Source organism: Musca domestica, unplaced genomic scaffold (genome assembly GCF_030504385.1).
Source record: "Musca domestica strain aabys unplaced genomic scaffold, Musca_domestica.polishedcontigs.V.1.1 10, whole genome shotgun sequence".
Lineage (NCBI taxonomy): Eukaryota > Metazoa > Arthropoda > Insecta > Diptera > Muscidae > Musca > Musca domestica.
Genome location: NW_026712115.1, coordinates 8,805,125 through 8,819,619, shown reverse-complemented (window position 1 = coordinate 8,819,619; position 14,495 = coordinate 8,805,125). Strand labels below are relative to the sequence as shown.

Here is a 14,495-nt window from a genome sequence, read left to right as displayed (position 1 = left end):
ATGTTGATGGAAATATTGAGATGTATCAAGTCTGAATGGAATCGGATGTTAATTTCGCGTTTTATGAGCTTCCTGGATATTCAACATTTTGACCATTTGTGGGGGAGGTACCAGTAGGAGTGCACCGATATATTCCACCTTCACACCCGACCTTGGGTTAATATATTTACTCTGATGTGTGTAAGTTGAAGACAATCGGACACTTATTTTTAAAAATGTTGACCCTTTGTGGGGAGAGGTACTTGATTGAGTGGACCGATATTGTCCATTTTGGCACATGACCTAGCACTGATGCAGATATTAGGATTTACAAATTTGGAGCAAAATCGGGTCATACTTTCTCTTTCTGTGCAGTAATTTATTTTTGTTGAAAATGTTAACATTTTGTGGCGGAGGTACCAGAAGGAGTGGACCGACACTGTCCATATCCGAACTCGATCTAAGTTTGGTAATAATATTACGATGGATTTAATCGGGTACTGTCTTCGAGAATTATCGTGCTCACCAGCTAGCCAGACAGTCGGATATCGCTAGATCGACTCCAAATGTCCTGAAACAGATTTGGTCCAAGGAGACCTTGGGTCTAAAACCGTTAATAAACCGTATTTTCACAGACAAATTTGAAACTTGAATGAAGAAATCTATATCTATAAAAGAGGAAAATGTTTGTATGTTTGTAATTTATGGACTCGAAAACCGCTGAATAGATTTTCCTGAAATTGTCCATATATACTGCAACATCGCCTGAAAGTAACATAGGCTATATACATTTTTGAATTTCCACTTGGAACTGGAGATATAGCATCAGAATCGGAGGTACCTCCCAAAAATTTAGATTTTATATGCACTTATCTATTGATCGTTTAAAGATACAGTCTCCCATTTTGGAATGCGCAACGGAATTTTAAACAAAAATAAGTTTGCCAAATTATATTGTAATCGGTTCAGATTTGGATATAGCTCCCATATATATTTTCCACCGAGTTCGTTCATTTGATGCCTCAAACACAATATGAATGTTCGATTCCAATGAAATTTGGAATGTGTGACGGGATTTGATCCGAAAATAAATTTGTCAAATTATATTGAAATCGGTTCAGATTTGGCTATAGCTCCCATATACATTTTCGGCCGATTTCATGTATTTGGTGGACCAAACACGATATGTATTTCCAATTTTAATGAAATTTAAAATAAGTAACGGAATTGGGAGCCAAAATGAATTTGTCAAATTAAATTGAAATCGGTTCAGATTTGGATATAGCTCGACCAATTTCATGTATTTGATGCACCAAACACGCTATGTATCTCTAATTTCAATGAAATTTTGAATGTGTAGCGGAAATTAAAACAAATATACATTTGTCAAATAATATTAAAATCGGTTCAGATTTGGATATAGCTTTCATAAATATTTTCGACCGATTTCATGTATTTTATGCACCATACACGATATGTATGTTCGATTCCAAAGAAATTTGGAATATGTAACGGGATTTTGATTAGAAACTAAATTAGTCAAATTATATTAAAATCGGTTCAGATTTGGATATAGCCCCCATATATATTTTCCGCCGATTTCACATATTTGATGCACAAAACACGATACGTATTTCCAATTCCAATGAAATTCGGCATGAGTGGCTAAATTTGGTACAAAAATAAATTTGACAAATTATATTCAAATACGCTCAGATTTGATTATAGCTCCCATATATATACTCAGCCGGTTTCACATATTTGATGCACCCAAAGCGAGAGAGACAAAATCTGGTATAGCTAACATATATATTTGACGCAAATTTGGTGTAAAAGTAATTTTTTTAAAATTATATTTAAATCGGATCAGATAGGGATATGATTTTAATAAGAACCATTGACCCACAACGCCTTAGGCTAACACTAAACCAGTAAGGAAAGCTCAAAAGTCGGGCGGGGCCGACTATATGATACCCCACACCACTATGCATATTTAGTAGAGCTCTCGTAAAAAGGTTTATACAGGACATTTCAGAGCTCTATGAGATATTTGGTACAAAATCAAAATCTATCTAATTCTATCGTGCATTTTACGAACTATAGCTATCTCTGAACCGGGTTTCTCCAAATTTTACGTATTCTTCTTCTTCTTCTAGACTGGTGATTTGGGCTGATATTGACCATTTTGTGCACATTTAACCCGAAATCGAATGAAGATATATATGAGAGCTATATTCAAATCTGAACCGATTTCGATAAAATTACAAACATCTATTTCTGGGCTGCATCTTATATCTGGTACCAAATATCATTCTTGTGGAGTGCATATTACGAATGTGAGAGGCTTAAACACCAAATCGGATGAAAGATATATATGGGAGCTATAGCTATATCTGAACCGATTTTCTCCAAATTTAATATACTTGCTTCTAGGCCGAACTCGGTTGGGTGTGCCAAAATTCAGGTAATTTGGACTGATAGTGGACATTTGGTGCACATTTAACCCGAAATCGGATGAAGATATATATGGGAGCTATAGCTGTTTCTGAACCGATTTTCTCCAAATTTGTTGTATTTGCTTTAAGGCTAATCTCGGTCACATGTGCCAAAATTCGGGCCATTTGGGCTGATATTGGTCATTTGGTGGTCAATTAACCCAAAATCGGATGAAGATATATATGGGAGCTATATCCAAATCTGAACCGATTTCAATAAAATTTAAAACAGCTATTTCTGTGCTCCATCTAATACCTGGTACCAAATATCACGGTTGTGGAGTGCATATTGGAATGTGAGGAACTTAAAGATCAAATCGGATGAAAGATATATATGGGAGCTATAGCTATATCTGAACCGATTTTCTCCAAATTTGATATACTTGCTTCTAGGCCGAACTCGGTTGGGTGTGCCAAAATTCAGGTAATTTGGACTGATAGTGGATATTTGGTGCACATTTAACCCGAAATCGGATGAAGATATATATGGGAGCTATATCTAAATTTGATCCGATTCTTACCAATTTCAGTAGGGTTCGTCCTTGGGCCAAAAAAATATTGTTTGGAAAATTTAATCTCAATCGGATAATAAATGCGAACTGCATTTTGTTCACAAGAATACATGGACAGACGGACGGACGGACGGATATGCATAAATCGACTCAGAAAGTGATTCTATGAAGGTTCTCAAAAGTAACTATGGGTCTATCTCGTTTCCTTCTCCATGTTACAAACAAATGCACAAAGACATAATACCCTTACCACTATGTGGTGTAGGGTATCAAATTTGGAGAAAATCGGTTCAGATATAGCTATAGCTCCCATATATATCTTTCATCCGATTTGATCTTTAAGTTCCTCACATTCCTACTATGCACTCCACAACCGTGATATTTGGTACCAGGTATTAGATGGAGCACAGAAATAGCTGTTTTAAATTTTATTGAAATCGGTTCAGATTTGGATATAGCTCCCATATATATCTTCATCCGATTTCGGGTTAATTGACCACCAAATGACCAATATCAGCCCAAATGGCCCGAATTTTGGCACATGTGACCGAGATTAGCCTTAAAGCAAATACAACAAATTTGGAGAAAATCGGTTCAGAAACAGCTATAGCTCCCATATATATCTTCATCCGATTTCGGGTTAAATGTGCACCAAATGTCCACTATCAGTCCAAATTACCTGAATTTTGGCACACCCAACCGAGTTCGGCCTAGAAGCAAGTATATTAAATTTGGAGAAAATCGGTTCAGATATAGCTATAGCTCCCATATATATCTTTCATCCGATTTGGTGTTTAAGCCTCTCACATTCGTAATATGCACTCCACAAGAATGATATTTGGTACCAGATATAAGATGCAGCCCAGAAATAGATGTTTGTAATTTTATCGAAATCGGTTCAGATTTGGATATAGCTCCCATATATATCTTCATCCGATTTCGGGTTAATTGTGCACCAAATGGCCGATATAAGTCCAAATGGACTGAATTTTAGTACATCGGACCAAATTCAGCCTAGAAGCAAGTATATCAAATTTAGTGAAAATCGGTTCAGATATAAATATAGCAACCATATATATGTTTCATCCGATTTAGAATTTTAGTCCCATACATTCGTAATATTCACTCCACAACCGTGATATTTGGTACCAGGTATTAGATGGAGCACAGGAATAGCTGTTTTAAATTTTATCGAAATCGGTTCAAATTTGGATATAGCTCTCATATATATCTTCATCCGATTTCGGGTTAAATGTGCACTAAATGGTCAATATCATCCCAAATCACCAGTCTAGAAGAAGAAGAAGAATACGTAAAATTTGGAGAAACCCGGTTCAGAGATAGCTATAGTTCGTAAAATGCACGATAGAATTAGATAGATTTTGATTTGTACCAAATATCTCATAGAGCTCTGAAATGCCCTGTATAAACCTTTTTACGAGAGCTCTACTAAATATGCATAGTGGTGTTGGTTCAGCTAGTATAATATAAAATACAGGGTAAGATAAAAAACTGCAACAAAGTCAAACGCTATATTTTTATTTTTTTTAAATTTTATTGAATGAAAGCGAAAAATTTCGGAAATAGCATAAAATTTTAGAATAAGTTAAGATTTCTTCGAATTGATCACTTTTGGCACGAATTATGGCCTTCAAACGACCAATGAAACCGTCATACGCTGCCCGAATGTTGCTCTGCGGTATTTTGGCCCATTCCCGGCGAAGCGCTTGCTTGAGGTGATCGACACTTTGGTATTTTTTAGTGCCAACCTTCCAACGGATTGGTATCCGGAGATTTTAGTGGCCATTATCCGCTGGAAATGAAGAGAGGAACCTCTTTTTGTAACCATTCTTGGGTGGCGCGTGCTGAGTCCTGTTGGAATGTCCAAGGTCTGCGGCCAAAATGTTTGCGTGCCCAAGGCTTTAATACACCCTCCAGAATAATTTCGCGATAATATTCGTCATTTATTCTGATGCCACGGTCGATAAATACGAGCGAAGAGCGACCATCGGCTGTTATCGCGGCCCACACCATCACCATGGCCGGCGCTTGAGTTCTGGTGGCCAACCGAAGGTGCAAGTAAACACGATCATTTTGTTTGTTTACAAACTGCTGGACAACGAATATTTGCTCATCGGAGAAAACCTAATTCGGTAGTTCACCACTTTCGGTCAAGCAAAGCAACTCTTTAGCTCATTTGAATCTATTTTCTTTCTGTTGCGGTGTAAGTTCTTGCAGTTTTTGGAATCTAAATGACTTTACCCCGAGCTTATTTTTCAATATTAGCCGAATGGAATATTTCGATATGTTCAGCTCACGAGCTGTTATTCGGCCACTGCGACGCGGGTTTGATCAAATCGCTTCTTCACGCTTCTTTTCTTTCGTCCACTTCCTTGACGTCGGGCTACGCTACCAGTATCACGGTAACGAGCGATGGTACGAGACACAAAAGATTTATTCACATTTAAATGCTGGAGTGCTCTAACGATAGCCACTTGTGGTTTTCCAGCCAAATATAAAGAAATCACACTATCACGCTTGAACCCCATCACGAATAACTTTTCTGGGAAATTCTCACCAAAATGCTTTGGTACGCTTGTAAACAATATAATGAGCTGTCACTGGAATAATTTTAACAGCTGTAATAAGAAAAGCAGTCTGAAGTTGGTTGCAGTTTTTTCATCTCACCCTGTATATCATTACCCAGATTTGGAGTTGAGTTAATTTCATCGACTCCGATTCTAGCAAAATTGATCGACTCATAGACTCCGATCGTGATCTCAGATGTATTAATATCCAGGCTATATTGAAATTGTACCCGAAATATGAGTTGTACACTATGAAGAGGAATTTGTTTTTTTTAAGGAAATAATTTTGTACATGCCTCAATTTTACTGACATACTTAATTACAGATGATTTTTAGTTCTTTTTTTTTTGTCCCAATGCTTCTTGTATATCTCTATCTTCAAAAAAAAAAAAAAAACTTAGTTTTTCTTTGAAAAATTATTTATGAAAATGTATCTCAAGGATTTCAATTAGTTACAAACGAGAAGTGATGTTAAAAGTTTATCAGCCCCGGAAGGGAAAATACAATTATGTTTTTTGTTTAGCATTAATTTTCTAAAATTATTTATAGAATTTGTTAATTGCTGGCTTCCCGAGATGGCAATGTCATCGTCACTTAGACGCACCAAAGAGGTGTATACGAGCATTTAATCCGATAATGGCCAAGACGCAGGATGACGTGGCAGAAATTCCTCTCAAATGAAAACATTTGATTCCGATGCGTCAGCAGTGAGAAATATTTTGCCGTAGTTAGCTGTGGTATCAAATGGTGTTTTTAGCTCATCGAACTGTGTGTTGATGTTCTCTATGTTTACCTGGCCCCAACTTAATGTTCTAACCCCCCCCCCCCCCCTCCTAACGTTCAACAGAACCCTTCTTGATAATTATTAGATTTATTTAATGCTAGTTTTTCATATTTCTGCTTGAGGTTTTGTTTACTTTTAATCTCGAAGATGCGAGTTATGAAAGAAGCATTTGATGGAGCTAACGCAATAATCATCATCGCCACATCTTCGGCCTTTGATGAAATTTGTATTTATTTGATAGTGGAAGCGTTAAAAAAACAACAAAACAAAAGCAAAAGCAAAAACAAAACAGCATGCCTAGGTACAGCCATTAATATCTTTCAGAATTATTGCTCAATTACCCGACGATGGCCTTGACGATTATTAATCCAGCGACGGACAAGTCTGCCAGCTAGCCAGAAAGACAACCAACCAAACAGCCAGCCATTAAGCATTAAAGCCACATGGCAAATGAACCGCATCATGATCAGGTCGAACGTATGGACACGTTCTGAAGAATTAAAAGCGAAATTAACGAAAGTGATTCTTGTGGATTAGCAAATGAGCAGAGGCGCACTTCGAAGAAGGAATTTAAATTGAAATATTATAATGAAGAAGGCCATTAGTGTTTTCTGGGAGGAATTTTGCGAATAAATGATACATATGTATATTTTTGTAGCACACACGTATACATATTTTTAGAACCTACGACGCCACACTGTGGTTCAGGGTATTTTGTTTTCTGCACTTGTTTGTAACATGCAAAAGAAAATGATATACTTTTTTATGGTTGTCAGAGACACACTTCCGATATGCATACACTGTTGCTCTTTGGGCACTAGAGGACTATACCTTTTATCGGACGGAATATTAATCCAGCATTTTCAACCACAGCCAAATCTCAAACACAGATAACATAAGCAACCTAAATATCAAATTTCAGAATTTCCGTTAGTACTTTTCGCATAATTATAGTACACATTTCCGAAACCACCTCAATATGTCCAGGCTATACATGAACAGCGATCCTAAGACCAAACTTCAGATTTCAAGCAATATACAGCGTGAGATGAGAAAACCGCAACCAACTTCAGACTGCTGTCATTTCTAAGCCACTCGTTCGACAGCTATTAAAATTATTCCAGTGACAGCTATTATATTGTTTACAAGCGTACAAAAGCATTTTGGTGGGAATTTTCCAGAAAAAAAGTTATTCCCCATGGAATTCAAGCGTGATAGTGTGATTTCTTTATATTTGGCTGGAAAACCACAAGTGACCATCGTTAGTGCACCATCGAATTGCACCAGCATATAAATGTGAATAAATATTTTGTGTCTCGTACCATCGCTCGTGACCGTGATACTGGCAGCGTAGCCCGACATCAAGGAAGTGGACGGAAGAAAACAGCAACATCAGCAGAAATGGTTCGAAAAGTGAAGAAGCGATTTGATCGAAACCCGCGTCGCAGTGGCCGAATAATGGCTCGTGAGCTGAACATATCGCAATATTCCATTCGGAAAATATAGAAAAATGAGCTCGAGGTAAAGCCATTAAAAATTACAAAAAGTGCAAGAACTTACACCGCAACAGGAAGAAAATTGACTCAAAAGAGCTAAAAAGTTGCATCGCATGCCGAAAGTGTTGAACTGCCGACTTTGGTTTTCTCCGACGAGAAAACATTCGTTGTCCAGCAGTTTGTTACAAAATGGGGTTTCTCGCTTCATTTCTAGCGCATAATGGCCACCAAAATCTCCGGATACCAATCCGTTGGACTATTGTGTCTGGAGTATTTTGGAAAGCAAGGTTGGCACTAAAAAATACCAAAATGTCGATCGTCTCAAGCTAGCGCTTTCCCGGGAATGGCCCAAAATACCGCAGAGCTACATTTGGACATTGGCCGTTTGAAAGCCCTAATTCGTGCAAAAGGTGACCAATTCGAACAAATCTAAACTTATTCTAAAATTTGATGCTATTTCCGATATTTTTTGCTTTCTTTCAATAAAGTTTAAAACCAGTAAAGAAAGTCTTAAAGTCGGTTGGGGCCGACTTTATGATACCCTACACCACTTTGCTAATTTAGTAGAGCTCCACATAACGATTAAAATTTTTTTGGGAGAATTCAGTCATACACGCTATGATTATAATTATAATTTAAAGTTCAAAAGACTATAGAACAGTGTTTGGCTTGCTTGTTTGGGATACCATAGTATTTTGTTGTTGCAAAAATCGTCAGGCAAAATCCCATTATTGTTGTTTTTATAAAAACAACGTTTGTTTATTAGTTGTAAGTTTGTTGTAACAGACAAAACAAACTTACATGGTTATGTTACTTCGTTCAGGTTGAACGAAAACATAACAAGTGGAGAAAGATGTAAATGTTTATAAGTGCGGTTGTAAGATTTAGAAGATTTTCCAAAAGAATTTTAGTTTTATGTAATTCTTTTGTTCCTCTTCTATTGAGCTTACGATCTCGTCACTTGGGTAAAAAATGTTTTTTGTCATAGAAGTTATTTTTTAAATAACTTCTGGGGAGAATATCCCAGACAAGAAACAAGGGAACTGATGAGGATTGGTGGCTCTTTCCGAAACCTAGGTATTCCCTGCCTTACCCCCTGGTAAACATTACCATCGTTCTCCACTAATAAACAAACGTTGTTTTTATAAAAACAACAATAATGGGATTTTGCCTGACGATTTTTGTTCAAAAGACTAAATATGCCGAAGCATTTGTATGTTTTAAATGTTTTTACCGATTATTTCCAATTTCAATAGGGTTCGTCCTTGGGCCAAACAAATGATTTGTGCAAAATTTCATCTGGATCCGGTAATAAATGCGAACTGTACTTTGTTTACAAAAATACATGGACAGACGGACATGCATAAATCGACTCAGACTATGATTCTATGCAGATCATCAAAAGGAACTATGGGTCTATCTCGTTTCCTTTTGTCTGTTACAAACACATGCACAAAGACATAATACCCTGCTCACCTTGTGGTGTAGGGCATAAAATGTAAAAATTATGGCGTTTGACTTGTTGCCGTTTTTTTATCTCACCCTGTATGGTAATGTTCAGTACTTTTCTTGCATTTGTGGTACACTTTTTCAAAACCACCTATTCATCACAAACCTACCATCAAGAGGGACCCAATACAAAATTTCAAAATGACACCATCATCGGTTCACCTTAAACCCAACCTTTTCAAATTGACTAACATTTTGTACAGTTTGCACACTCAGCACATATTGCCAAAACCATCTTCATATATCAAATGCCAGCTTCGTCCGCCAGCTTCAACGTTTCACCCTAAACCCAACTTTTTCAAATTTAGTACCATTTTGTACAGTACACATTGCCAAAACCATTTTTATACCCTACACCACAAGGTGGTCAGGGTATTATGTCTTTGTGCATTTGTTTGAAACAGGCAAAAGGAAACGAGATAGACCCATAGTTCTTTTTGATGATCTGCATAGAATCACTTTCTGAGTTGATTTATGCATGTCAGTCTGTCTGTCCGTCCGTCCGTCCGTCCGTCTGTCCATGTATTCTTGTGAACAAAATGCAGGTCGCATTTATTATCCGATTGAGATGAAATTTTGCAAACAACATTTGTTTGGCCCAAGGACGAACCCTATTGAAATTGGAGATAATCGGTAAAAATTTAGATATAGCTCCCATATATATCTTCGTCCGACTTGCCTTTTATTGTGCACCAAACGTGTAATATCAGCCCGAATAGTATGGAATTTTGCACATACAACCAAATTAGGCCTGAAAATAAGTATGCCAAATTTTATCGAAATCGGTTCAGATATAGCTATAGCTCCCATATATATTGTTCATCCGATTTGTTATTTTTGTCCTCCGCAGCCGTAATATGTACTCTGTAACAACAATATTTGGGGAAATATATCAAATGCAGCTCAGAAATACCTTTGCTAAATTTTATCGAGATCGGTTCAGATTTGGATATAGCTCCCATATATAACTTCGTCCGATTTACCATTTATTGTGCACCAAACGTCTAATATTTGTCCAAATGGGATGGAATTTGGCACATACGACCGAATTTAGTCTAGAAGGTAGTATGCCAAATTTGGTGAAGATCGGTTCAGATATAGCTATAGCTCCCATATATACTGTTCATCCGATTTGTCATATTTGTTACCCACAGCCGTGATATGCACTCCGTAACAACGATATTCAGGGAAATATATCAAATACAGCTCAGAAATATCTTTACCAAATTTTATCGAGATCGGTTCCGATTTGGATGTAGCTCCCATATATATCTTTATCCGAATTCAAAATAATTGTGCCCCAAATGGGCAATACAAGTCCGAATATAAAAGATACAAATGCTACGGCATATTTGAACTTTAAATTATAATTATAATCATGGCGTGTATGATTGAATTCTCCCATAAAAAACTTTTAATTGTTATGCGCAGCTCTACAAAATTAGCAAAGTGGTGTAGGGTATCATAAAGTCGGCCCCGCCCGACTTTAAGACTTTCTTTACTGGTTATATATCAAACTTACTTTCCAACCTTGATTCTCATATTCGATTTCAAGTTTTTAGCTCTATCCGTTCTATCTAAATTGTACGATTTTAGAACCGTTCGTAATCTTCGAATTCACAAAAACACTTAACTAGATCTATCCTGTATTCCGATTTGTCCAATACAAAGTATTCAATTTTTGTACTTTTCGTAATCTTTTAGTAAGAATTTCAAAAAATTTCGAACGGATCACATGAGGTTGCGATTTTTTAAAATGTGTACTATAACGGTACGAAAAGTAGTAAAAGGTACTAAATATTATACCATTTTTATTTGAGGAAGCAGTAGAGATAGAACTCTTAAATTTGGAATGAGGATTCCTGATGAAGTTTATGATAGAGGTACCAAAACGTTTTTGGAAATTCGCACTATAAATGTGCGAAAATGTACTACATTTCGTATCATGTGAACGGCTAGAGCTTAAAACTTGAAATTTTAAATTGGAATCCAGGTTGAGGAGTAGAGTCGATGTAAGGAGGTAGTTTTGGAATAGTGCATTCATAAATACGAAAAGTACTAAACGGTACTAAATTTAGAACAATGTGGAGAAACGGAAGGAACTGAAATCCTGAAATTTGAAATTAACATTACTGGCCGAGTGTAGGATTGGGATATGGAGGAAGTTTTTGAAATTTGTACTTATGTGCACAAAAAGTACTAAATGGTACTGAATTTGGTACAATTTCGATTTGTGTGAACCCATAGAGCTGGAATTCCGAAATTTTGAAATACTATGATTACTATTACATTCGAGGACTGAGAAATGTAGGAAGTTTTGGAAACTCGAACCTAAGTGTACTAAATTTGGTACAATTCAAATTTTGGATAAACCGGTAGAGTTGTAGCCCCGAAATTTGAAAATTAGATTTCTATTGGGCTGTATGATGTAGGAAGATACGAAAAATGTGCTTTAGTGGACAAATGGTACTAAATTCGAAACAATTTAGATTTGTGTGAACCAATAGAGCTGGTATCCTGAAAATTGGAAATAAGGTCAATGTCGGAGTGTAGGATTGGGATATGTATGTAGTTTTGAAAATTGACCCTTATATGTACTAACCAATTGGATTTATGTGAACCGATAGAGCTGGAATCCTGGAATGATTGGGTTGAGTAGGAACTTTTAGAAATTTGTACTTATCTGTACTGTATGATACTAAATTTGGCACAATTTGTATTTAGGCGAGTCGATAAGGATGGAATGCTTTGGAATTGGGATTGCTGTGGCAGTGTAGGATTGGTGTATGTAGGAAGCTTCGGAAATTCGCACTTATGTGTACAAATAGTACTGAATTTGGAACAATTAGGACCTGAGTGAACCGATAGGACTGGAATTCTGAAATTTAGAATTGAGATTACTGTAGGTGTGTAGGATTGTGGTATGTAGGTAGCTTTGAAAATTTATACTTATGTGTATGGAATTAAGATTACTCTTGGAGTGTAGGATTGGGGTATGAAGGAAGTTTTGGAAATTCCTTCTTGTGTTCCTTCTAAATTTGGTACAATTTGGTTTATGTGAACCGATAGGGCTATAATACTGAAATTTGGGATGGTAGTAATTTCAATGGTATTAAGTTTGGTATTTGGTAAAAGAATAGAACCGGAATCTTCAAATTTGGAATTAGTTGAAGAGATAGTGATTAATTTCTTAAATATGATATTTATATAACTATTGCTATTTCAGGTTGATATTTGAAGGTGGGTTTGGAAATGCTTACTTTAGTTGTTCGAAAAGAACTAAACTAAACTAAATTTGGTATTGGGGAAGGGATAGAGCTGAAACCGTGAAATTTTATATTACGATAGCTTTTGGTGACTAGGATTGAGGTATTGAACGTGTTTTTAATGAGTACTAAAATTGTACCAAAAGTACTGAATAGTACTAATTTTGGATCACTGTTGAAGTCTATGATAAAAATATGTATATTGTTCTGGATATGCGTTCTAAGTGTTATTAACTTTGATATTGATTAGAGCTGAAATTTTGAAAGTTGATATTGAGGATTTACATATAGAGACGTTGAAATAGTTTAGGACAGAAAATTTGGATGTGGGTCCATTGTGCAATGGTTTTACTAATATCCTCCTCGAAAAACTTTAAATGAAAGATTTTGAAAACTTCTTTGTGTCAAAGGTAAATATTTTCTTCCCATTTTTTTGAGAAAGGAGAAAGTTGAACAATGTACAAAACTTTGAAAGTCTGAAAATTTTGTACGATGTATGAAGTTTTAATAAAACATTTTTGGAAAACTGAACAAATTGTGCATTTTGCGTCCTAAAAAGTTCTAAAGAGAGTTGACTGTTGTATTAAATTTGTCCATGGTATTTATAATGATTCATCACTTGGTTGTGGTGCTCTACATTGTTTCGATTGTTTGTTTGTTATATATTTCAGATCATGCTTAATCAAAAAAAAAAATTTAATGCTAATTTTTAACCATCACGGATGCACAGATTTATTTAATTATAACAAAAAAGATGATAAGTTTTCAAAGTGAAATATAAAATGCTGATGAATTTTCCCAAGTTCCATTAGTTTCCCTTGCTTTTACTTTCTTGTTCGGTATATTCACCATTCGCATCATCCCACACTGGAAAGAATTTCTTTTCTCGTTTTCTGCTACTGCCATTATCCGTTTCTGATGGGCTGTCAATATTTTGAGATCTTTTGACACGTCTCAGGGGAACATCCTAAAAATGCATTTGAATTGTTTTTAAGCTTCAAAATAATAACCTTCCTGATTCTTTTTTTTTTACTGACCACTTGATTGTAACCCCCTTCGAGGGGAGATACAATTCCACTTTTGACAAAGGAAATCAAACCCAGAAGCAACAAAATAAAAAAAATATTTAAATTCATTTCAATTGATCTGAATTAGTTGTGACGTTTAAACCACGAACGCTGCAGTGACACTGAGTCATGACACAATTTATTCACGCTGTGTAGCAGCGATTGAAAAGAAAGCAGAGAAGATTCTGTTTGGAAAACACAGGGTATTTAGTCTGTGGTTTTTACAGATAAGCGCTCATGTCGAAAAGTCAATATTTTCAGATATGTATTAAGGTTATTAAAAATATTTTATAAAAAATAATATGTCATTCAATGAATTAATTAATTAAAAGTTTTTTTTTTATCAAATTACAATTAGTAAAATATTTGTGCAAAGGACTTGTGTACAATTTCGCAAGCAAAAAGTAAATATTTGATATTTGTTATAATATATTTTTGAGTTAAAAAAAAAATCTGTATTACAGTTTATTTGAGGCAATTCACTTAAAAGCTACTTTCGTTAAATTACCAATATATTTATTTTAACCCAAGTAATCGACTGAATGATTGAAAATATCAAATGATCTATAAGTCGACTTAGGCTATTCTCTTCGAGAATCACAAAATTTGTAATGCAATCATTAATATTTGTGTGGCTAAAATTTAGAAATTTCATCGAAATTAAAGAACATCTGAAGCTGATAAGAAAGTGAATAGCATAGCATCTATAAACAGAAATGACGTAGTTGGAGAGTATAGTGGGCTTATCACTTGAACCTGAATTGTTTTTATATTTTCCTGATTAAATTTTTATTTAATT

The 14,495-nt window shown here is 35.6% G+C and overlaps 1 long non-coding RNA gene across 1 annotated transcript; it reads right to left on the bottom strand.

Moving 5' to 3' along the window:
• Positions 1-13,332: 13,332 nt before the first annotated feature.
• On the bottom strand, positions 13,333-13,878 carry LOC105261748 (uncharacterized). Its single transcript, XR_009342648.1, has 2 exons — positions 13,667-13,878; positions 13,333-13,596 (listed from the first exon to the last, which is right to left on the bottom strand). It is a non-coding gene; the product is annotated as an uncharacterized LOC105261748 (long non-coding RNA).
• Between the last annotated feature and the right edge of the window lie 617 nt (positions 13,879-14,495).